This window comes from Geotrypetes seraphini, chromosome 2, assembly GCF_902459505.1.
Source record: "Geotrypetes seraphini chromosome 2, aGeoSer1.1, whole genome shotgun sequence".
In the NCBI taxonomy this organism is placed as follows: domain Eukaryota; kingdom Metazoa; phylum Chordata; class Amphibia; order Gymnophiona; family Dermophiidae; genus Geotrypetes; species Geotrypetes seraphini.
This window is the reverse complement of record NC_047085.1, coordinates 96555536-96574456: the sequence shown is the minus strand read 5'-3', so window position 1 is coordinate 96574456 and position 18921 is coordinate 96555536. Positions and strand designations below refer to the sequence as shown.

Sequence of the window (18921 nt, the reverse complement as noted above, 5' to 3'; positions counted from 1 at the left end):
CATGCTAGCTTCAATAAATGACGAACTTCATCCCCATCCATTAGGCATCCTGCTACTTTACCGCTCACTCACCCCCTGGAATAAATCCTCTGAATTTGTTTTTGAAACCATAACAAGGCCCTTCTTAAAATTCAATAGACTACTGATCATTGGCGACATAAACCTTCACCTAGATGACAACACCAATAAGGACACAACTGACTTCAAAGACTTCCTTACTTCCCTAGGCTTCACTGCTCCTCCGCCCACCCCTACCCACGAAAAGGGGCACTCTCTTGACATCATCAGCTTTCTTGACCTGACTGAACACAAAACTTCTACTGATGAGACCTGATGGGAACATGTCCCCTGGTCCGATCACCTCCTAGGCTCTTTCTGCCTCCCCATCTTCATGTCACACCTTGGTACCCCAACCCGAGCCACAAACTCTATCACCTACCGCAAAAAAATCACAAGTGAACAGTTCTGGTCCCAGTTTCTCAACAAACTTCCTCCTTTTCCCAAACACGCGGACCCAGGCTCAAATTGGCACAACTGGGTAACTCTTTCCGGGACCACGTACCGTGTCCTTGCCCCTCTATCCACAAAACCCATCTCCTACTCCCACAAGGCTCCCTGGTATCTCCCATACCACAGGGAATTAAAACAGAAATGTCTTGCCTTGGAGCGAAAATGGAAAAAATCGAAATCCCCTTCAGACAGACAATCCTGGAGAGACAACATCAAGTTCTATAACACCGTATTAAATAAAGCTAGGAAGAATTTCTATGGAGATAAAATCTCCAGGTCAAAAAACCAAAACAGTGCACTGTTCCACATCTGGCGCAACCTAATTTCAAAAAACAACTCCACCTCCTGCCCCTCCCTCCCATCTCCAAATGACCTAGTCAAATTTTTCAACGAGAAGATCACCACCATAAAAAGTTCATTCCCCCAGCTGTCTCTTACAACTCTCTTCCTCCGAATGACTCCAACCCTATCCCTGCTGACAGATCATGGACTTCCTTCGAACTCGTATCCGAACTCCAGGTCACTAAACTTTGCCTCAAACTTAAATCCTGCAAATGCATCCTAGATCCGTTCCCATCCTACCTTTACGAACACATTCCTGCACAGGCCATCTCTTCCCTTACCAGCCTTATAAATAAAGCTTTACTATCGGGCCTGTTCTCCACAGAAATGGGACACATTGCCTTATCCCCTCTTCTGAAAAAAGCCAATCTCGACCCTTCCTTACCATCGAACTACCGCCCCATAGCAAATATCCCTCTTTTAACTAAACTGCTAGAGACCATAGTCGCTACTCAGCTCTCCTCTTACCTAGAGAGATTCTCCATTCTACAACACTTCCAATACGGATTTAGACCCAATTTCAGCACCGAGTCCCTCCTAGTTTCCTTAATTTCAAAGATGCAACAACTACACTCTCGAAACAAATTTGCTGTTCTACTACAATTCGATCTCTCCGCAGCTTTCGACGTCGTGCACCCTGACATACTAATTTACCAACTTTCTGAGATAGGAATAGACTCCTTCATCCTAAAATGGTTCTCAAACTTCCTTCGCTCTCGTTCCTACATTGTCAATACAAATGGCTCCAGATCCGCTCCGTGGATACCATCTTGCGGTGTCCCACAGGGTTCTCCCCTATCCCCTATTCTATTCAACATGTATATGACCTCCCTGAAGCTCCTCAAACTATCCCCCCTTGAAACAATATACACATATGCTGACGATATCTTTATCCTCCTCGAAACAGACCAGAACCTCACAAACCTCCAAGAGAACATTACTTCATGCATAATGAGACTTCACGCCTGGTCCCTCTCGGTACAGATGAAATTAAATGAATCAAAAACAAAATTACTCTGGCTCGGCCCAAAATTAGAATACCTGCCCACCCTTTTCACACTACCCACAGGCTCTGCTCTGCACCTTGAGTTCTCAAGCAAGGTCCTCGGCATCATTATCGATTCTTTTCTCTCCCTCAACGATCACCTCAATTCCTTGGCAAAATCATGCTTTTTCAGCCTCCACATGCTGAGGAAAGTAAGATCCTACTTTCACCAAAAACATTTCGCCATCCTTGTACAATCCACCATCCTCTCCAAACTCGACTACTGTTATGCCTAACAAAAAAAAGTCTTCATAGACTCCAGCTTATCCAAAACACCGCAGCCAAGCTGATTTTTGCAAAACGCAAATTCGACCACGTCTCCCCACTACTTACCAATCTTCACTGGCTCCCAGTGCTTTCCAGAATTCATTTCAAATGCTCCTGTCTGGCTTTCAAGATCATTCACGGCATCCTTCCACCCCTAATCCCACTATCTTTTAACGCCTCAAGGCCTGCTACCACCAGATCCGCCCACAGACATAAACTATCCTTCCCCTCTCTACACGGTATTCTCTACGCAGGCAAACTGGGAAAATCCCTCCTCTCCAAAATCACAGGCTTTTGGAACGATCTCACTATCCCGCTGCGGAACCTGGGCTCCCTCCAATTATTCCGCAAACAATTGAAAACCTGGCTCTTTTCTAACATATAATAATTTTTTCTAACATAAAATCATTTCTTCTCCTATTTATATTCCCTCTATTCATATACTCTTGTAAATCTTTCTCCTCTCTTCTTATATTTTTAAGCTTTGTAAACCGTGCCGAGCTCCACTTCCATGGAGATGATGCGGTATATAAACTTAAGGCTTAGTTTAGTTTAGTTTAGGACCCAGGCCCATAAGCCAATCTAACCACTGCATTCATGATGAAAAATGTGAGCCCACCAAACCCCCCCAAAACCCTACTGTACTGTCATATAGGTTCCACCTGTAGCATAAGGGCTACTGGTGTGGTAGACAGGTGGGTCTAGTAGGGTTTTTTTTTTTTTTTGTTTGTTTGTTTTGGGGGGAGGCTCACCATGACCTGCAAGGGAGTTGTGGTGAGATGTTTATGTGACACCCTTTTTGTGAAATTCACAGCAGTGTCTTGTAAAGTGCCCCACTACTCTGTTGTCATGTTTGGGAGGCCAGTCCATCAATTTGCTGACCTCTCCCACGTCCAAAAGGTCATTTTCTAGGCATTTTGGACTTGGACAATGTTTGGGATGAGAATGTGGTATAAAGATAGACGACTTGGCGGTCTGGATGATCAAACGGCTGGACGTATAATTAGATGATTCTGGGAAAAAAAAATATTTTGGACGTATTTTTCAAGAATGGACTTTGGACACTGCTGACTTTAGGCGACTAGCACTCTAGGTCCAAAACAGACTTAAGACCTTTTTTTAAAAATTATGCTGTTCTATGTTCCTATCCCACAATCTTTTAAGTTTGACAATTCTTTCTATATTTCCTTCCTATACTAGGTGAATGAAAATTAGATAAACTCAATATTAGGCTATGGCTCAAGCAGCTTGGAAAATTCATATTTCTTTAATGGGACCATATTTTACATTTACTTTTACCTATATATGTATGCTTGGATTTCTACTTAAGTTCTTCTATGGATTACCTCTATTATACTTTTAAAGGACATACGTAGGGTTACCACTGTGACCGGTCAGGCTCCGCGCTTGCCAAGGTCCTGGTGGGTACAGGAAAGGAAGGGGACAAGAAACCCAAAAAGGAGGTGCCCAGGACCCGACACTATTTAGATCTCCCAGAGCCGGGGGTTGGGAAAATTTTACACCAACCTTCTCATGAATACAGCAGAGCTAGGACCCTGGAGTATAAAGCCAGATCTGACAGTAGGCAGAGTGACTATTATCCAGGTCACTACTGGGGGAGCCAAATAGAAGATCAGCCGGGTACAGACTCAGGTAGAGCAGGGCGTGTCTTCCCTCTTGAAAAGCCAGCAGTCCTGAACAAGCTGTTAGGAGTGGCAACCAGCACTTGCTATGCACAAGGACTGTGAGTTGTGTTTTTTTTTTTCTTTTTGACTATTGTTGGCTGGGGGTTTGTTTTTGCTCACAGTCTCATTAATTGACTTCCTGGACTGCGTTTTTGTTTATTCTCATTTTAGTTTTCTATGCACTATTCTGTAAAGCTGTGAGTGTTCTATTATTGGGGAGAAGTTTGCATATATCAGGGCGGAAATTTTGAAAAGCTGTTTGTGCTTTTTGATAAGCAAACTTGGGACACTCCTCTCTTACCCAGCCAAGTTCTATTTTAGGCTGGAGGCTTTTGTTGTTTGTAAAATGAATGTTTGAATGAGAAAGTGTTTTTGCCAGGAACTGCATGTTTCTCTGAATTATACTTACCTGAACTCTGCTAGGAGCAGACTTGGGGAAAAAGTCTTTGTTGGAGAACACCTCTGTGAGAAGTAAAACACAGGGTGAACTGTTTGCATCAGGAGGGAAAATCCTGAATGCTGCCAGAGTTTCCTTTTGGCCATTTTTGTTGTATGTATTTTCTGGTATGTTGGAAATTTGAGCCATTCTGAACTTTAATTTTAGTAAATTTTCTTTTGTTACCATCCTGAAACTTTGTTGATGGTTTTTGTCTAGTTCCTGTAAGCCCTGCAGGGTGACTTCATTCAGTCACACGCTGGTGTAATTTTGGTCTTTGGCAACTGGAGGCTCTGCAGAGTCCCGTCCTAAGGCTCTGGTGCCGGCTACAAGTTTTGGTGTCAGAGTAAGATTCAGGCTACTCAGACCCAGGTGCTGCACAGGTTCTTTTGGCCTGGCCTGCGGCAGGAGATAAGAGGAGTTCTGCAAGTCCTGCCCCACTTGTCAGCGGTTAACTAAGTAAACCGGTCTGAGCACCTCTTATTCCCATTCTGGTGGTAGAGAAGCCTCTTAAAAGATTATCCATGGACATTGTAGGTCCCTTGGAAAGGACCCCTCGGGGGTACAATTTCATTTTTGTGGTTATTGATGTGGCCACCAGGTTCCCCTGGGCTTTCCCATTGCGTAAGACATCATCTACGGCTCTGATGAAGGAATTAATAGGTTTATTCTGTACCATAGGTTTTCCCAGAGAGGTGCTATCGGATCAGCATAGCAACTTTCTATCCAGGGAGATGGAAGGGTTTTGGAAGGACCTGGGGATAAGGCATATCAGGACGTCCGCCTACCATCCTCAGGCGAATGGCCTGGTAGAGCGTTTTAACCAGTCACTAAAGCACATGTTAAAAAAGGGTTTAGAGGGGAATATGAAGGACTGGGACCTATTTATTCCCTTTGTCCTGTTTGCTGCAAGGGAGAGAGTCCAGGATTCTTTGGGAGTTAGTCCCTTCAAAATGATGTATGGGCGTGCACCTAGAGGGCTCCTGGACATAGTTAAGGAGGGTTGGGACCCTCCTGAAGAGACTGGTATTGATGTGCTATCTTATCTTGCCCAACTGAAACAGAGGCTGTCTCACGCTGCTAAGTTGGGCAAGGAAAACCTAGAGCGGGCACAGAAAAAACAGAAAGTATACTATGATAGGAAAGCCAAGGAGTGCCAGTTTGTAGTGGGAGATCGGGTGTTAATATTAGTGCCGGCAGACCCTCACAAGTTCCTGGCGCATTGGAAGAAGTGGTAGGGAAGTTAGGCCCTGGGAATTATAGAAACATAGAAACATAGAACAATGACGGCAGAAAAGGGCCAAAGCCCATCAAGTCTGCCCACTCCATTGACCCTTCTGTTTGATTTTGCTCACCACCCCCTGCCCTCACCTCATTAGAGATCCCACATGAATGTCCCATTTATTTTTGAAATCTGCCACGCTGTTGGCCTCAATCACCTGCCGTGGGAGTTCATTCCAATGATCGACCACCCTCTCAGTGAAGAAATACTTTCTGGAGTCTCCATGAAATTTCCCTCCCCTGATTTTCAGCGGATGCCCTCTGGTGGAAGAAGGTCCTATAAGACGGAAGATATCCTCTTCCACCTCGATACGACCCGTGATATATTTAAATGTCTCGATTATGTCCCCTCTCTCTCTTCGTTCTTCAAGTGAGTACAGCTGCAATTTATTCAGCCTTACTTCATACGGAAGATCTTTGAGCCCCGAGACCATCCTGGTGGCCATCCGCTGAACTGACTCCATTCTCAGCACATCTTTCCGGTAATGTGGTCTCCAGAATTGAACACAATATTCCAAATGTGGTCTCACCATGGATCTGTACAGTGGCATTATGACCTCTGGCGTCCTGCTGATAAAACCTCTACGGATACAACCCATCATTTGCCTTGCCTTAGAGGAAGCCTTTTCCACCTGATTGGCAGTTTTCATGTCTTCACTAATGATTACTCCTAAATCCCGTTCTTCCGTGGTCCTAACTAAGGTCTCACCATTTAACGTGTAAGTCCTGCACAGATTTCTTTTACCCAGGTGCATCACTTTGCATTTTTTAGCATTGAAGTTAAGCTGCCAAGTCGATGACCATTGTTCTAATAGTAGTAGGTCCTGTGTCATATTGTCAGGCATAGTGCTTTTACCTACTATGTTGCACAGTTTGGCGTCGTCGGCGAACAATGATATTTTTCCTCTGATCCCTTGGGTCATATCACTTATGAATATGTTGAATAGGATTGGACCCAAGACCGAGCCCTGTGGTACTCCACTGGTCACATTCGATGTTTTGGATGGGGTACCATTTACCATCACTCTCTGAAGTCTACCGCTCAGCCAATCCTTAACCCATGCAGCTAGTGTTTCCCCTAATCCCAGCGATTTCAACTTGTTCAATAACCTACGGTGTGGGACGCTGTCAAAAGCTTTGCTAAAGTCCAAATACACTACGTCCAGGGACTCCCCGGCATCCAGTTGTCTTGTTACCCAATCGAAGAAGCTAATCAGATTTGATTGGCAGGACCTGCCTTTGGTAAATCCATGTTGATGGGGATCACGTAGATCTTCTTCATCCAGGATTGTATCAAGTTTCTGTTTGATCAGTGTTTCCATGAGTTTGCATACTATGGATGTGAGACTTACCGGTCTGTAATTCGCCGTCTCTGTCCTGCAGCCCTTTTTGTGGAGTGGAATAACGTTAGCTGTTTTCCAGTCCAAGGGAACTCTTCCCGTGCTTCGGGAGAGATTGAAGAGCACAGATAATGGTTCCGCCAGGACTTCCCTCAGCTCTCTGAGCACCCTGGGGTGTAGGTTGTCTGGTCCCATGGCTTTGTTTACTTTGAGTCTTGAAAGTTCGCAGTAGACGCTACTGGGAGTAAACTTGAAGTCTTGAAACGGGTCTTTCTGCCATTCCCTTGTCCATAAAAGTGGACCGGATCCCGGCTCCTCACAGGTGAAAACCGAGCAGAAGTATTCATTTAGGGTGAGGGATGAAAGAAATCACCTGCAAACCTACCATATTAATCTCCTAAAGCCATGGAAAGACAGGGAAGCTTTGGCTTTGGTAGCACAGCGGTGCAAAGAGGATAATCTAGGCCCTCAGATAGCTGACTTGGGCTGGGAGGAGTGGGTGAATGTAGGCATAGAACTCTCAACAGCCCAGACACAGCAGGTACAGACTTTAGCTAAAATTTTTTTGGATGTTTTCTCACCTATTCCAGGGCGCACGAGGGGGATCACTCATGATATTATAACTACCCCAAGCAAGATACTTAGGGTTCGCCCATATCATCTATCTTAAGAAAAGAAGGGGCTGGTTAATGAGTTGGTGCAGGAAATGCTAGTGCTAGGAGTCTTTGAGCCCCTGGTATAGCTCAATAGTAATTGTCCCAAAAGCAGACGGGTCTCCTCGTTTCTGCATTGACTTTCTTCAAATGAATGAAGTCTCTCAATTTGATGCATTTCCAATGTATATTCCAATAAATATCAATGTAAACAGTCTCAAATAGAGTCTCTGTAGATATCTCAACAATCCAGAACTGAAAGATGGATAATACAGTGGTTCATTAGAACAATGTCCTGTTAGAACAACGTCCCGATTAGGAACCCAGTATCAGTATATGTAAACTGCCTTCTTCAGGGGACACTGTGGCATGTTTGCACAAAAGAGAATAACTGCGTAAGATATCAGCATGCAAGCTAAATCATCTAAAATCTGTAAGCATCAGAATAGTAGTCAGATTTTTTTATGAAAAAGGTAATAAAATAAAGATCTCAATATGTATACTTTGGAGGAAAGGCGGGAGAAGAGAGATATGATAGAGACGTTTAAATATCTATGTGGCATAAATATGCATCAGTCGAGTCTCTTTCATTTGAAAGGAAGCACTGAAATGAGAGGGCATAGGATGAAGCTAAGAGGTGATAGGCTCTGGAGTAATCTAAGGAAATACTTTTTGATGCGTGGAACAGTTGTCAGAAGAGGTGGTGGAGACAGAGACTGTGTCTGAATTCAAGAAAGACTGGGTTAGGCACGTGGGATCTCTTAGAGAGAGGAAGAGATAATGGTTACTGTGGATGGGCAGACTGGATGGGCCATTTGGCCTTTACCTGCCATCATGTTTCTATTCCCATGCCCCAAAGCCATTTTTATCGCAGGGGTAAAATTGCTGATTTTTCCATTTCCAGCATTAGCGGCCACATGTTAATTTTCTCAGTATTGCATGACCTAATATCACCTCCTATTTTGTAGGTGGTAAGGGTTATGCGCTAATTAATTAGCATGCAGCAATGTAGCCATGCTAACCAATTAGCACAAATCACGCCCACTCTCTGCTCTCAGACCTGCCCCGTTACTAAAAATAAATTTTTATTTTTCGGCATATGGGTAGTGCACACTGACCCCAAAACTACCATGGGACCTAGTGGAAGGAGGAAATCAATGGAACACTGTATTGCCTGGGTACAAATTATATCGCAAGGATAGAGTACATCAAATTTGAGGGGAGGGGGGGAGGGTTTGCGCTATATGTTAAAGAGTGAATTGAATCAAATAAAATAAACATTCTGCATGACATATATAGCAGTATGGAATCTATGTGGATAGAAATTCCATGTGTGAAGGGAAGGAATATAAAGGTAGGGTTATATTACCGTCCCCTGGGACATAATGAGCAGACAGATGAAGAAATGTTTTCAGAGATTAGGAAAGCTGGAGAATTGGGCAACAGTATAATAATGGGTGATTTCAATCACTATAAATCAAAAATTGGCTTGCTCCCAAAACTACATGCAGACAGTGTTTCTAGCAGATACCTAGTCATCTGAAAGGAGAAAATCAACCGGAATAGAAGTAGGGGTGGAAAAAAAACCTCAGTTCAACTTCATGGGTTTGGGAAAAAAAACTCCACTCCTACTCCGATGAATTATTCTCAATAATAATTTTATTCTTATATACCGCCAAAGCCATAGTAGTTCAAGGCGGTTTACAATAAGAGGAGCTGGACAATCAGCGAAGATAGGTACAAAGTAAGTTTTTAAAGTACATGAAGCAGATATAGGGAAAAGAGGGCTGGAACATGCTGAAAACAATCAGCGAGAATGGGCGCACTGGACAGTCATCAATACATATAGGCTGAGAACAGAGCGGGAAAGAGAGATCGTGGTAAAAATCAGATGGAGTAAAGCGAAAGGGCAAAGGGAGCATTTAGGATACAAATCGGTTGAACAAGTTTGTTTTTACTAGTTTTCTAAAACTTAGATAGGAGGAAGCGTGCGTTATTAAGTTGCTCAGCCAGTTGTTCATTTGGCCTGCTTGGAAAGCAAGTGTTCTATCTAGGTATCTTTTGTTTCGGCAGGCCTTTATTGATGGATGGGTGAACATGTGGACTCTGTGAGTAGGTCTGCTGGGGCAGTCCAAGTTGAAATGTGCGACCAGGTATGTGGGGGCCAAGCCAAGTACAGATTTAAAACAAATACAGGCAAATTTGAATAGGACTCTTGCCTCCAGGGGCAGCCAATGAAGTTTTTGGTAATAGGGGGTTATGTGGTCCCATTTTTTAATGCCAAAAATCAGTCGGACGACTTAGTAGGCTACTGTTGCTTCAAATCTGTTCAAAAATAAAGCTTTTCAGATGATTCACACAGGCTACTTGCACCAGGATAAGCACTTGAAAGGCACAAGAAAGTTCACCACTATCTTGCAAGTTGGTCTTTGTTATAAGGAATATGGGGACAGGCTTAAAGATCTCAATATGTATCTTTGGAGGAAAGGTGGGAGAGGGGAGATATGATAAATATGTTTAAATACCTATGTGATGTAAATGTGCATGAGTCAAGTGTCTTTCATTTGAAAGGAAGCTCCGGCTGGGGGGGAGTGGGGGACATAGGATAAAGTTAAGAGGTGAAAGCCTTCAAGACCCTGGTCCTCGCTTTCAAAACCTTCCATGAAATGATTCTGCACTACATAAAAACTAAACTGCAAATCTACTTCCCAAAGCGACCACTAAGGTCCCAAGGAGAAAAACGACTGACCATACCTCCTGGCTGCTCCCTCAAAACTGAAACAGCCCTCACATTTCATACCCAGGCTATGGCACACCAACCCCCCATCTGTTAGAACACTAGATGGACTTTGGAGCTTCAGGAAGGCCGTGAAAACCTTCCTCTTCACAAACCCAGCGCCTTAAGGACATGCTCCCAGAAATGCCATCAGAGTCAACGCACCTACGCCGCCTACTCTCACCAGATGCTGTTTAGTGTACAGTATATGTTTTACTGTCAGGTCTATATTGTAAATTATGTCATCTCTGTCCTGTCTCAATTATATTGTGGATGTACTTTGTAACCCGTTCTGGGCTCCTTTGGGAGGACGGGCTAAATAATTGAATAAATAAATACTTTTTTACAGAAAAGGTGGTAGATGCGTGGAACAGTCTCCCGGTAGAGGTGGTAGAGCCAAAGACTGTGTCTGAATTCAAGAAAGCATGAGACAAGGATGTGGGATGTTTTGGGAATAGTAGATGCTGTGGATGGCCATTTATCTGCCATCATGTTTCTGTGAGATGATGTGTGATGGAAAGCAGTGGTTATTTGGGGAGAGCAAATCTAGTGCCTTAGATTAAGGCAACAAACATATTTATCTGCTGGCTTGAAATTCAAACTCAGATATAGCATATACAAAGTTCTGGCTTGCTATTTTGAGATGCAGCAATGACATTATTTAGGTTTGTAAAATAAAACTACTTGATATATTTAAAAAAAACAAAATTGCTCATTTTATTTCTAGACATGAGGTACGGTATCTTGTATGGCCTTCAGACATCTATGATGATTATTAATTGCTTAAGGCGAAACATCAAAAATAAGCCTCTAGTGCCATTTAACAGCTTAATATAGCAACTAGACTTTGCTGCCAAAGATTGAATAGGGCAGGTGCTAAATGATGTATCCAAATGCGGCCTCTGGGGCTCCAGGTAACAAAAAATAAATTAGGTAACTTGGTCATCAGTAAAAATTAGTCTCCTTTTTCTTTTCAGGAGAGATAAGTGTGGTCTCTTCCATATCAAAACTCACATATGTATCACCTAGGGAAGTGTAAAATACACCTAGTTGTAGTAAAAGGTAGATATCTTTTATTCTTAGCGTGAAAACACAAAATATAATATACTATAAGGGGAAAAATATTAAGACTATGACCAAAGATGAAAGAGTCAAGAAATCAATTGATATTCTGAAGACTGTCGACCAACTCCAAATATATCCCAGCCCCCTTTTACAAAACCGTGATCATGTTTTTTAGTGCAGGCCAGCATCCTGAATGCTCTGCGCCCTCCCGACGCTCATACTGTGTTTCCCCGAAAATAAGACCTACTGCGTTTTTTGGACCCACAATTAATATAAGACAGTGTCTTATTTTCGGGGTAGGTCTTCTTTTTTTCATGTACAATTATCATCTCTCCCTTCCTCTCCTCTACCCCAATTCTTCCTCTTTCCTTTCTCCCCCTCCCCCCCATGTGCAGCATGTATTCGGGGAAACAGAGTAGGAACTCTGAGTGTTGGGAGCAGCACAGAGCATTCAGAATGCCGGCCTGCGCTAAAAACCACTATTGCAGTTTTGTAAAAGGGGGTGGGGAGATAATATTTTATTTATTAAAAAAATAAACCAAATAGTATTCTGCATAAAGTCTAAGCAGATCACAATGACAACATACATAAGCGCAATAAAGAATTAACCAAACAACTCTCCCCCCCAAAAAAGTGTCTCGCTGTTACTATCTCCTCCTTTTACTAATCTGCAATAGCGGTTCTTAGCGCAGGTAACCGTGCTGAATGCTCTGCGCTGCTCCCGACGTTCATAGAGTTCTTATGAGCGTCGGGAGCAGCGCGGAGCATTCAGCGCGGTTCCCTGTGCTAATAACTTCTATCACGGTTTAAGTATAAAAGGGGGGAGGGGTGTTATATGTTCTAAACAACATTTACTACACAGATTTTCTGATTTTACCAAATGAATTGCTTTACTGACTATGTACACTGCATGATGTACACTACATGTCAATATGTAAATGACAGAAAAAGCTTATTGGCATGGATTACTGTCTTCTCACCTTGTGATGCTGCTCTCAGCTGTAGCTGCCATTTCCTACAAGGCAAGCCCTATCATTGGTGTCATCTAGTACCATCACCCACATGTGGAAGTGACTTACCCCCTCTTTTACTAAGGTGCGCTAACCGATTAGCGCGCGCTAAACGCTAACATGTCCATAGACTAACATGCACGCGTTAGCGTTTAGCGCGTGCTAAATCGACCTATTCTTTTCTCAGAAAATACCTCAGAAAGACCTCAGGGGCACAACATTTCAAGGGGAGGTGCTTCTGATAATGAAAAGGCAAAAATATGGATGTCTTCCTCAAAAAATAGCAAAAAACCAAGACGGAATAAAATTAATAGGAAAAATGGGGATTTTGATGCAAATGTTTTAAAAATTTTTGTTCTTAAATATCAAAATACTTGCCACCTATTTCTCCAGTTTCTTTCACATTCTGCATGATACCCAAAATGTACAAATTAGGCAACTCTGGCAAACCAATCATATCTGGTATTAACACTCTCACAGAGGAAATATCTGGACTTATAGAGGAAATTTTAAAACCTCGAGCGCACAAGATAAAGAGCTTCTTACAAGACACCATGGACTTCCTGAACAATATCAAGTAGCAACCACCTAATTTGCTGCTAGTCACAATGAATGTAGAATCATTATACAGCAACATGCCCCATGCAGATGGCATTGCTGTATGTGAAAAATTCCTGTGCGACCGGAGGTTTTCCCTTCGGGTAACCGCCGCTATTGAACTTAAGTATTATCTATCTATCTATCTCTCTCTCTATTTTTTTTTTTTTTTCAAGATGTTTAACTTTTTAATGTTGTTCTTTAGAATGATCTCTTCTCCTGAAGAAGCAACATGTGAAACATGTATCGTGTTGAGGATGAGGAATAATGTTTGTTTTGGACTTTGAGTTATCGCACATTTTCACAGGTTTTTTGCACTTGGGGATACTATGCTCAGCTACGGTTTTCTTCAACATCATCAGGCAGTACTGCTATGTGGAATGACAGTGTTTACAACATCCCACATCTCTGCAGATAAGTCATTTTTTTGAACTTCTTGAGTTGATACTGTGCCTTTAAGTTTGTCCCCCTATCTGGTTGGTTGATTAGGGAGGGCCAGTGCTTATCTATACTGCTGCTGTTGTTATCTATACTGCTGTCGCCTGGCAGGTAAAGCATACTGAGCACTTCACTTACAAATTTTATTTTGTTTGTTGTTTTGTGAGATTTTTCTTGGTTAATGGTCACTTTGTGTTGTTTGAAGAACCAGAGCCATGTGGTTACTTTTAAATTTCAGTTATCAGGTATTGAGTAAAGCAGCTGGGATAATCTGGGTCCCTTAAGCCTAAAGCAGTGAGTAAAGTGAAAGACTTGGCCATCTTTGAAGAGTGGAATCATTTTGTTTTGGAACATTTGAGCCAATTTTACAACTGGAATGAAGACTCCGCAGAATGATAAGTCTGGCATTCAAACACAGCATTGAACTTTAATAACATTTGGGTGTTTTGAATATGAACATTAAATTTCATAAACTATAAGAGTCAGATTTGTATTTTGCATGAAGGATTTAAAATTAGCAGCATTTCACATGAAGTGTTTTGAGATATTGAACTGCATGAATGAGAGTTTTGGATCTCTTTCTTGGAAGTGGAGGCTTTTATGCCTATGACGTGGCACTCTTAAGCTTGTGAAGATGTAGGTCCTGAGCTGTGCTCTGAGGCTTTTCCTCTGACTCAAGAGGGTTGTAAGTTTTTTAAATTACCTGTTTTGAAGTTTTATGTTTTCGCTGGAACCTATAAGTTGACAATGTGGAGAAGTTGGCAGCCCCTGTGCTGCCATGGAGGTCTCCTAAAAGGAGAGCATTACCCTGGTGAGGTAGGAAATAATCCTGTAGTCAGGACCTGCCTACCAGGGGATACAATACCCTCTAGCATCGAGGATGCTTTTGTAGCAAAGTCAGTTTAGGCAATAGTGTAGCCTTTAGATATAGTGAAATTAGAAAAAAAGTACAGAGAAGGGCGACAAAAATGATAAAAGGAATGGATGACTTCCCTATGAGGAAAGGCTAAAGTGGCTAGGGCTCTTCAGCATGGAGAAGAGACGGCAAGGGGTGATATGATAGAGGTCTATGCGCAAGTAAAAGGTTGACCCTTGATGCTCCACAGAACCAGAAGTCTGACGAAAACAAAAACACTGTGGAGGTGGTGATGTTCAAGATGCAGGCTTTATTGAAAATACAGACCAATAATCCACTTGAAGAGATACCTAGGACCCAAGTTATTGGGGACTATGACCCAAAACGGTCCGTGTTTTGACCAAACTGACTTACTCAGGGGTCCCTGAAGGTCCTAATGCAAAAGCTCGTGATCAAAGACTAAAAACAATCCTGGGCAAAAACTCTGCACGGTTGAGAAATCCTCAAAAGCGGGAGTATCTGTATGCAAATGCTAGAAGCCTACAAAATAAGATGGGAGACTTAGAAAATGACGAGATAGATATAATAGGCATCTCAGAGACCAGGTGAAAGGAAGACAATCAGTTGGATACTGCGTTACTAGAGTACAAATTATATCACGCTAGAGTAGATCAAATGGGGGGAGGGGGTTTGCCTTATATGTTAAAGAGGGAATTGAATCAAACAAAATAAACATTCTTTAATGACATAGATAGCAATGTGGAATCCATATGGATAGAAATTCGATGTGTGAAGGAAAGGAATATACAGGTAGGGCTGTACTACTTATATCCCATGACAGAATGAGCAAACAGATGAAGAAATATTTACAGAGATTAGAAAAGCTGGCAAATTGGACAACTATTCACTAATGGTTTTGACGTGCATTCAACTTGCTTTGGCTTTTGATTTGCGATCAAAGTTTCAAGGTTTATTCCATGATTTCATGTCATAACCTCCTTTGTTATACCAACCTATCAGCTGCTTTGTCCCCTGAGGAAGGCATTTTTATGCCGAAAGCAGGATCCTAGTTGGATTCTTAATAAAATGTCTGAGGTTGAATTCAGACATCTCCTTTGCTTTTTTCTGTGTGTCGTCTGCTAAATCGGAAAATAGTACAATAATGGGTTATTTCAATTACCCAACAAATCTGAATGGTACAGCAGATCAAATTTCAACAATCCCAATTCTTGTAAATTGCTGCCAGAACTCGATCAGATATAGTTTTTAAATCCTGTTCCACTGCAAGGTCCAGCAAAACTTTGCCGAGGGTACTCTATCAAAATAGGCAGGACAGAGAAAAAAGCCTCAAACCAAAGTAGTAGCTATAAACACTTTTAAAACATTCTGTTCTCAGTGCAATCACAGGCATTAAAAAACACTCTGCTCCATTTATGTAAACAACTGCAGATGAAACATAAGATTTATATGACATTAAAGGGGAATGAAACAATCCAATTACATACTATATAGCAAAATCAATTATCTGCAGGTAGATAAACTTCTACCATGTCATCCATCAGTCACCCGACAACAGATCTTTGTTTCATCAAACTCTGCAGCTGAATCAGGGGTTCAATCACTTCAACAAACTTGACAAACCTTAACCACTTCACAGTGCAGTGGTGCCTGAACTTAAAATACCAGAAGTCTCATTTCTGGTCACCTGACTTCATTAAAAAAATACCCGCCACTCAATCCGCTTGTTCAGCCTACCCGGTCATACAGTATCCAACAGAAAAATCCATCTCTCGTAAATTACTTTTGATGTATTCTTTTCATATCCCCCCCCCAACATTTAGAACTAGCTATCTATTCCAACACTATACATCACAGCTCATCAAATCCATGAACCTTGAGGCACACCACTGGTAACATCTCTTTCCTCAAATCAGGAAACTGGAACAAGTGAGATAATTAAATTTGCAGATGAGACAAAACTATTCAAAGTTGTCAAAACACATGCAGGTTGTGAAATAATTCCAGAAAACATTAGGAAATTGGAAAACTGAGCATCCAAATGGCAGATTAAATTTAATGTGGACAAGTGCAAAGTGATGAACATCAGGAAGAATAATCCTATGCTGGGGTCCACCTTAGGAATCAGCCCCCAGGAAAAAATTTGGGTGTCACTGTAGATAATGCACTGAAATCTTCAGCCCAGTGTATGGCTGTGGCAACAAAATCAAGCAGGATGTTGGAAGATGTTAGGAAAGGGATGGTAAATAAGACTAAGAATATTATAATGCCTCTGTGTCACTCCATGGTATATACTCACCATGAGTATTGCGTGCAATTTTGGTTGCCATATCTCAAAAAAGATATAGTGAATTAGAAAAGGTTCAGAGAAGACTAATTAAAATAAGGGGATGGAACTCCTCATATGAGGAAAGACTGAAGAGGTTGAGGCTCTATAGCTGAGTGGTGTAGAACCATTGAGTGAATCGAATTTTCACCCTTTCAAAAAGTACAAAAACTGGGGAGCACTCAATGAAACTATATGGAAATACTTTTATAACAGATAGGAGGAAATATTTTTTCACTCAAAGAATATTTAAACTCTGCAACTTTTTGACAGAGGATGTGGTTACAGTGGTTAACATAGCTGGATTTAAGAAAGAAAGACAGACACACGGGCAGACACTGCATTGGAATGTTACTACTCTTTGGGTTTCTGCTAGTACTGTGACTTGGATTGGCCACTGTTGGAAACAGAAAACCGGGCTAGATGGACCATTGATCTGATCCTGTATGATTATTCTTATGTTGAGTGGGATATGGCCCTGGGTCTTCTTATCTACAGTGCACAGCTTGCTGTTGGAATAGAAATGGGCATCAGAGCCTGGTACATAATGTCACATCTTTGGGGGGGTGGGGGGGGGGGGATAGGGCTAGTGATCACCAAGGGATTAAGGGAGGATCATGCCTTAATCTTTCCAGTGGTAATCTAGTCATTTAGGGCACCTTTGGTAATTTAGTCATGTTTGAAGCAAGTCTAGACAAAACAATCTCAATTTTTGCCCCAGATGTTTTGGTTTTGTTCCATTGTGGCAGAAAAACTACCGTATTTGCCGGCGTATAAGACGACTTTTCAGTACCTTAAAATCCTCCCCAAAGTCGGGGGTCGTCTTATACGCCGGGTACTGTTTAGAGAGCTGCACGGGGACGCCCCTAGGGTCACGGGGATCCCGTGGGGACGCCCCCTAGGGTCGCGGGGATCCCATGGGGATGCCTCCGAGGGTCGCGGGGCTCCTGCGGGGCTGGATGCTCAGTCTTCTATCCAGAACGCGGCTCTTCCTTCTCCCTACCTTCTCTGCTTGCAGCACAGAGCCGAACGGAAGTCTTCCCGACGTCAGCGCTGACGTCGGAGGGGAGGGAGGGCTTAAACAAAGCTTAAACAAAGCCCTCCCTCCCTCCGACGTCAGCGCTGACGTCGGGAAGACTTCCGTTCGGCTCTGTGCTGCAGGCAGGGCAGATAAGGAGAAGGAGAGTAGCCTCGCGGTTCGAGTGGCTACCAAGGGAGAGGGGCGGCCCGCCCCTCCCCGCCCCGGTTGCAGCACAGCCGGCCAGGTTCCCTTACTTTTGTGGCACTTCCCCGACCGACCGATAACAGCCCGGGTCCGACAATCCTGTAGGTTAAGGGCAGGGAGGTTTGTCGGACCGGGGCTGTTATCGGTCGGTCGGGGAAGTGCCACAAAAGTAAGGGAACCTGGCCGGCTGTGCTGCACCCGGGGCGGTAGAGAAGGAGGGGGGGAGAAGGACGCTGAAAGGCCATGGTGAAGACAGGAGGGGGGGGGGAAGGACTCTGAAAGCACTTGAAGACAGAGGAGGGAGAAGGAGGCTGAAAGCACATGGGGGAATACAAAGGGGTGGAGAAGGACGCTGAAAGGCCATGGGAAGGGTGGGGGGGGGGGGGTAGAAGGACACAAAGGAAATGAGGAAGAGAGAGTAGGGAGAAGACGCTGGCAGGGAAGAAGACAGATGCCAGACTATGGGGGGAGCAGAGAGAAGAAGATGGGTGCCAGACCAATTTGGAAGGGGGAAGAAAGGGAGAGGCACAGTAACAGAGCAAATGGAAGATGCAGAAGGAAGAGAGATAGTGGATGGAAGGAATTGAATGAGAACATGAGGAAAGCAGAAACCAGGCAACAAAGGTAGGAAAAGAATTCTATTGCTTTAGTGAATTAATTAAAATTGTTGAAATAAATTCTGATGTTCTTTTAAGTTTTATTTGTTGTGCAAAAGGTGTGCGGAAGAAGGGGTAGTCTTATACGGCGAGTATATAACAAACTCTATATTTTAACTGTAAAAGTTGGGGGGTCGTCTTATACGCCCAGTCGTCTTATACGCCGGCAAATACGGTAGCTATTTTGGGGGACTACCCAAGTCCTACCTAAAACAATCCCCTTGGAAATTTGGACAAATTGCAAAGAAAAAAACATGTCAAAGCAGAGTTTAAAAAAAAAAAAAAATCACAACTTAGTTATTTTTGTGAGAAAAATGTCCTTGTGCTGCTTTATGATGTTTTTATATATTTTTCTCTCTTGAATATGAACATCTACATTTTTATTGAAATTTACT

General features: G+C 42.8%; 1 protein-coding gene across 1 annotated transcript in view; it reads right to left on the bottom strand.

Annotated features, from left to right (window-relative positions):
* Positions 1-18921, bottom strand: part of JPH1 (junctophilin 1) — a 235427-nt gene that overhangs the window by 6770 nt on the left and 209736 nt on the right. The gene's annotated exons all lie outside the window — the stretch shown is intronic.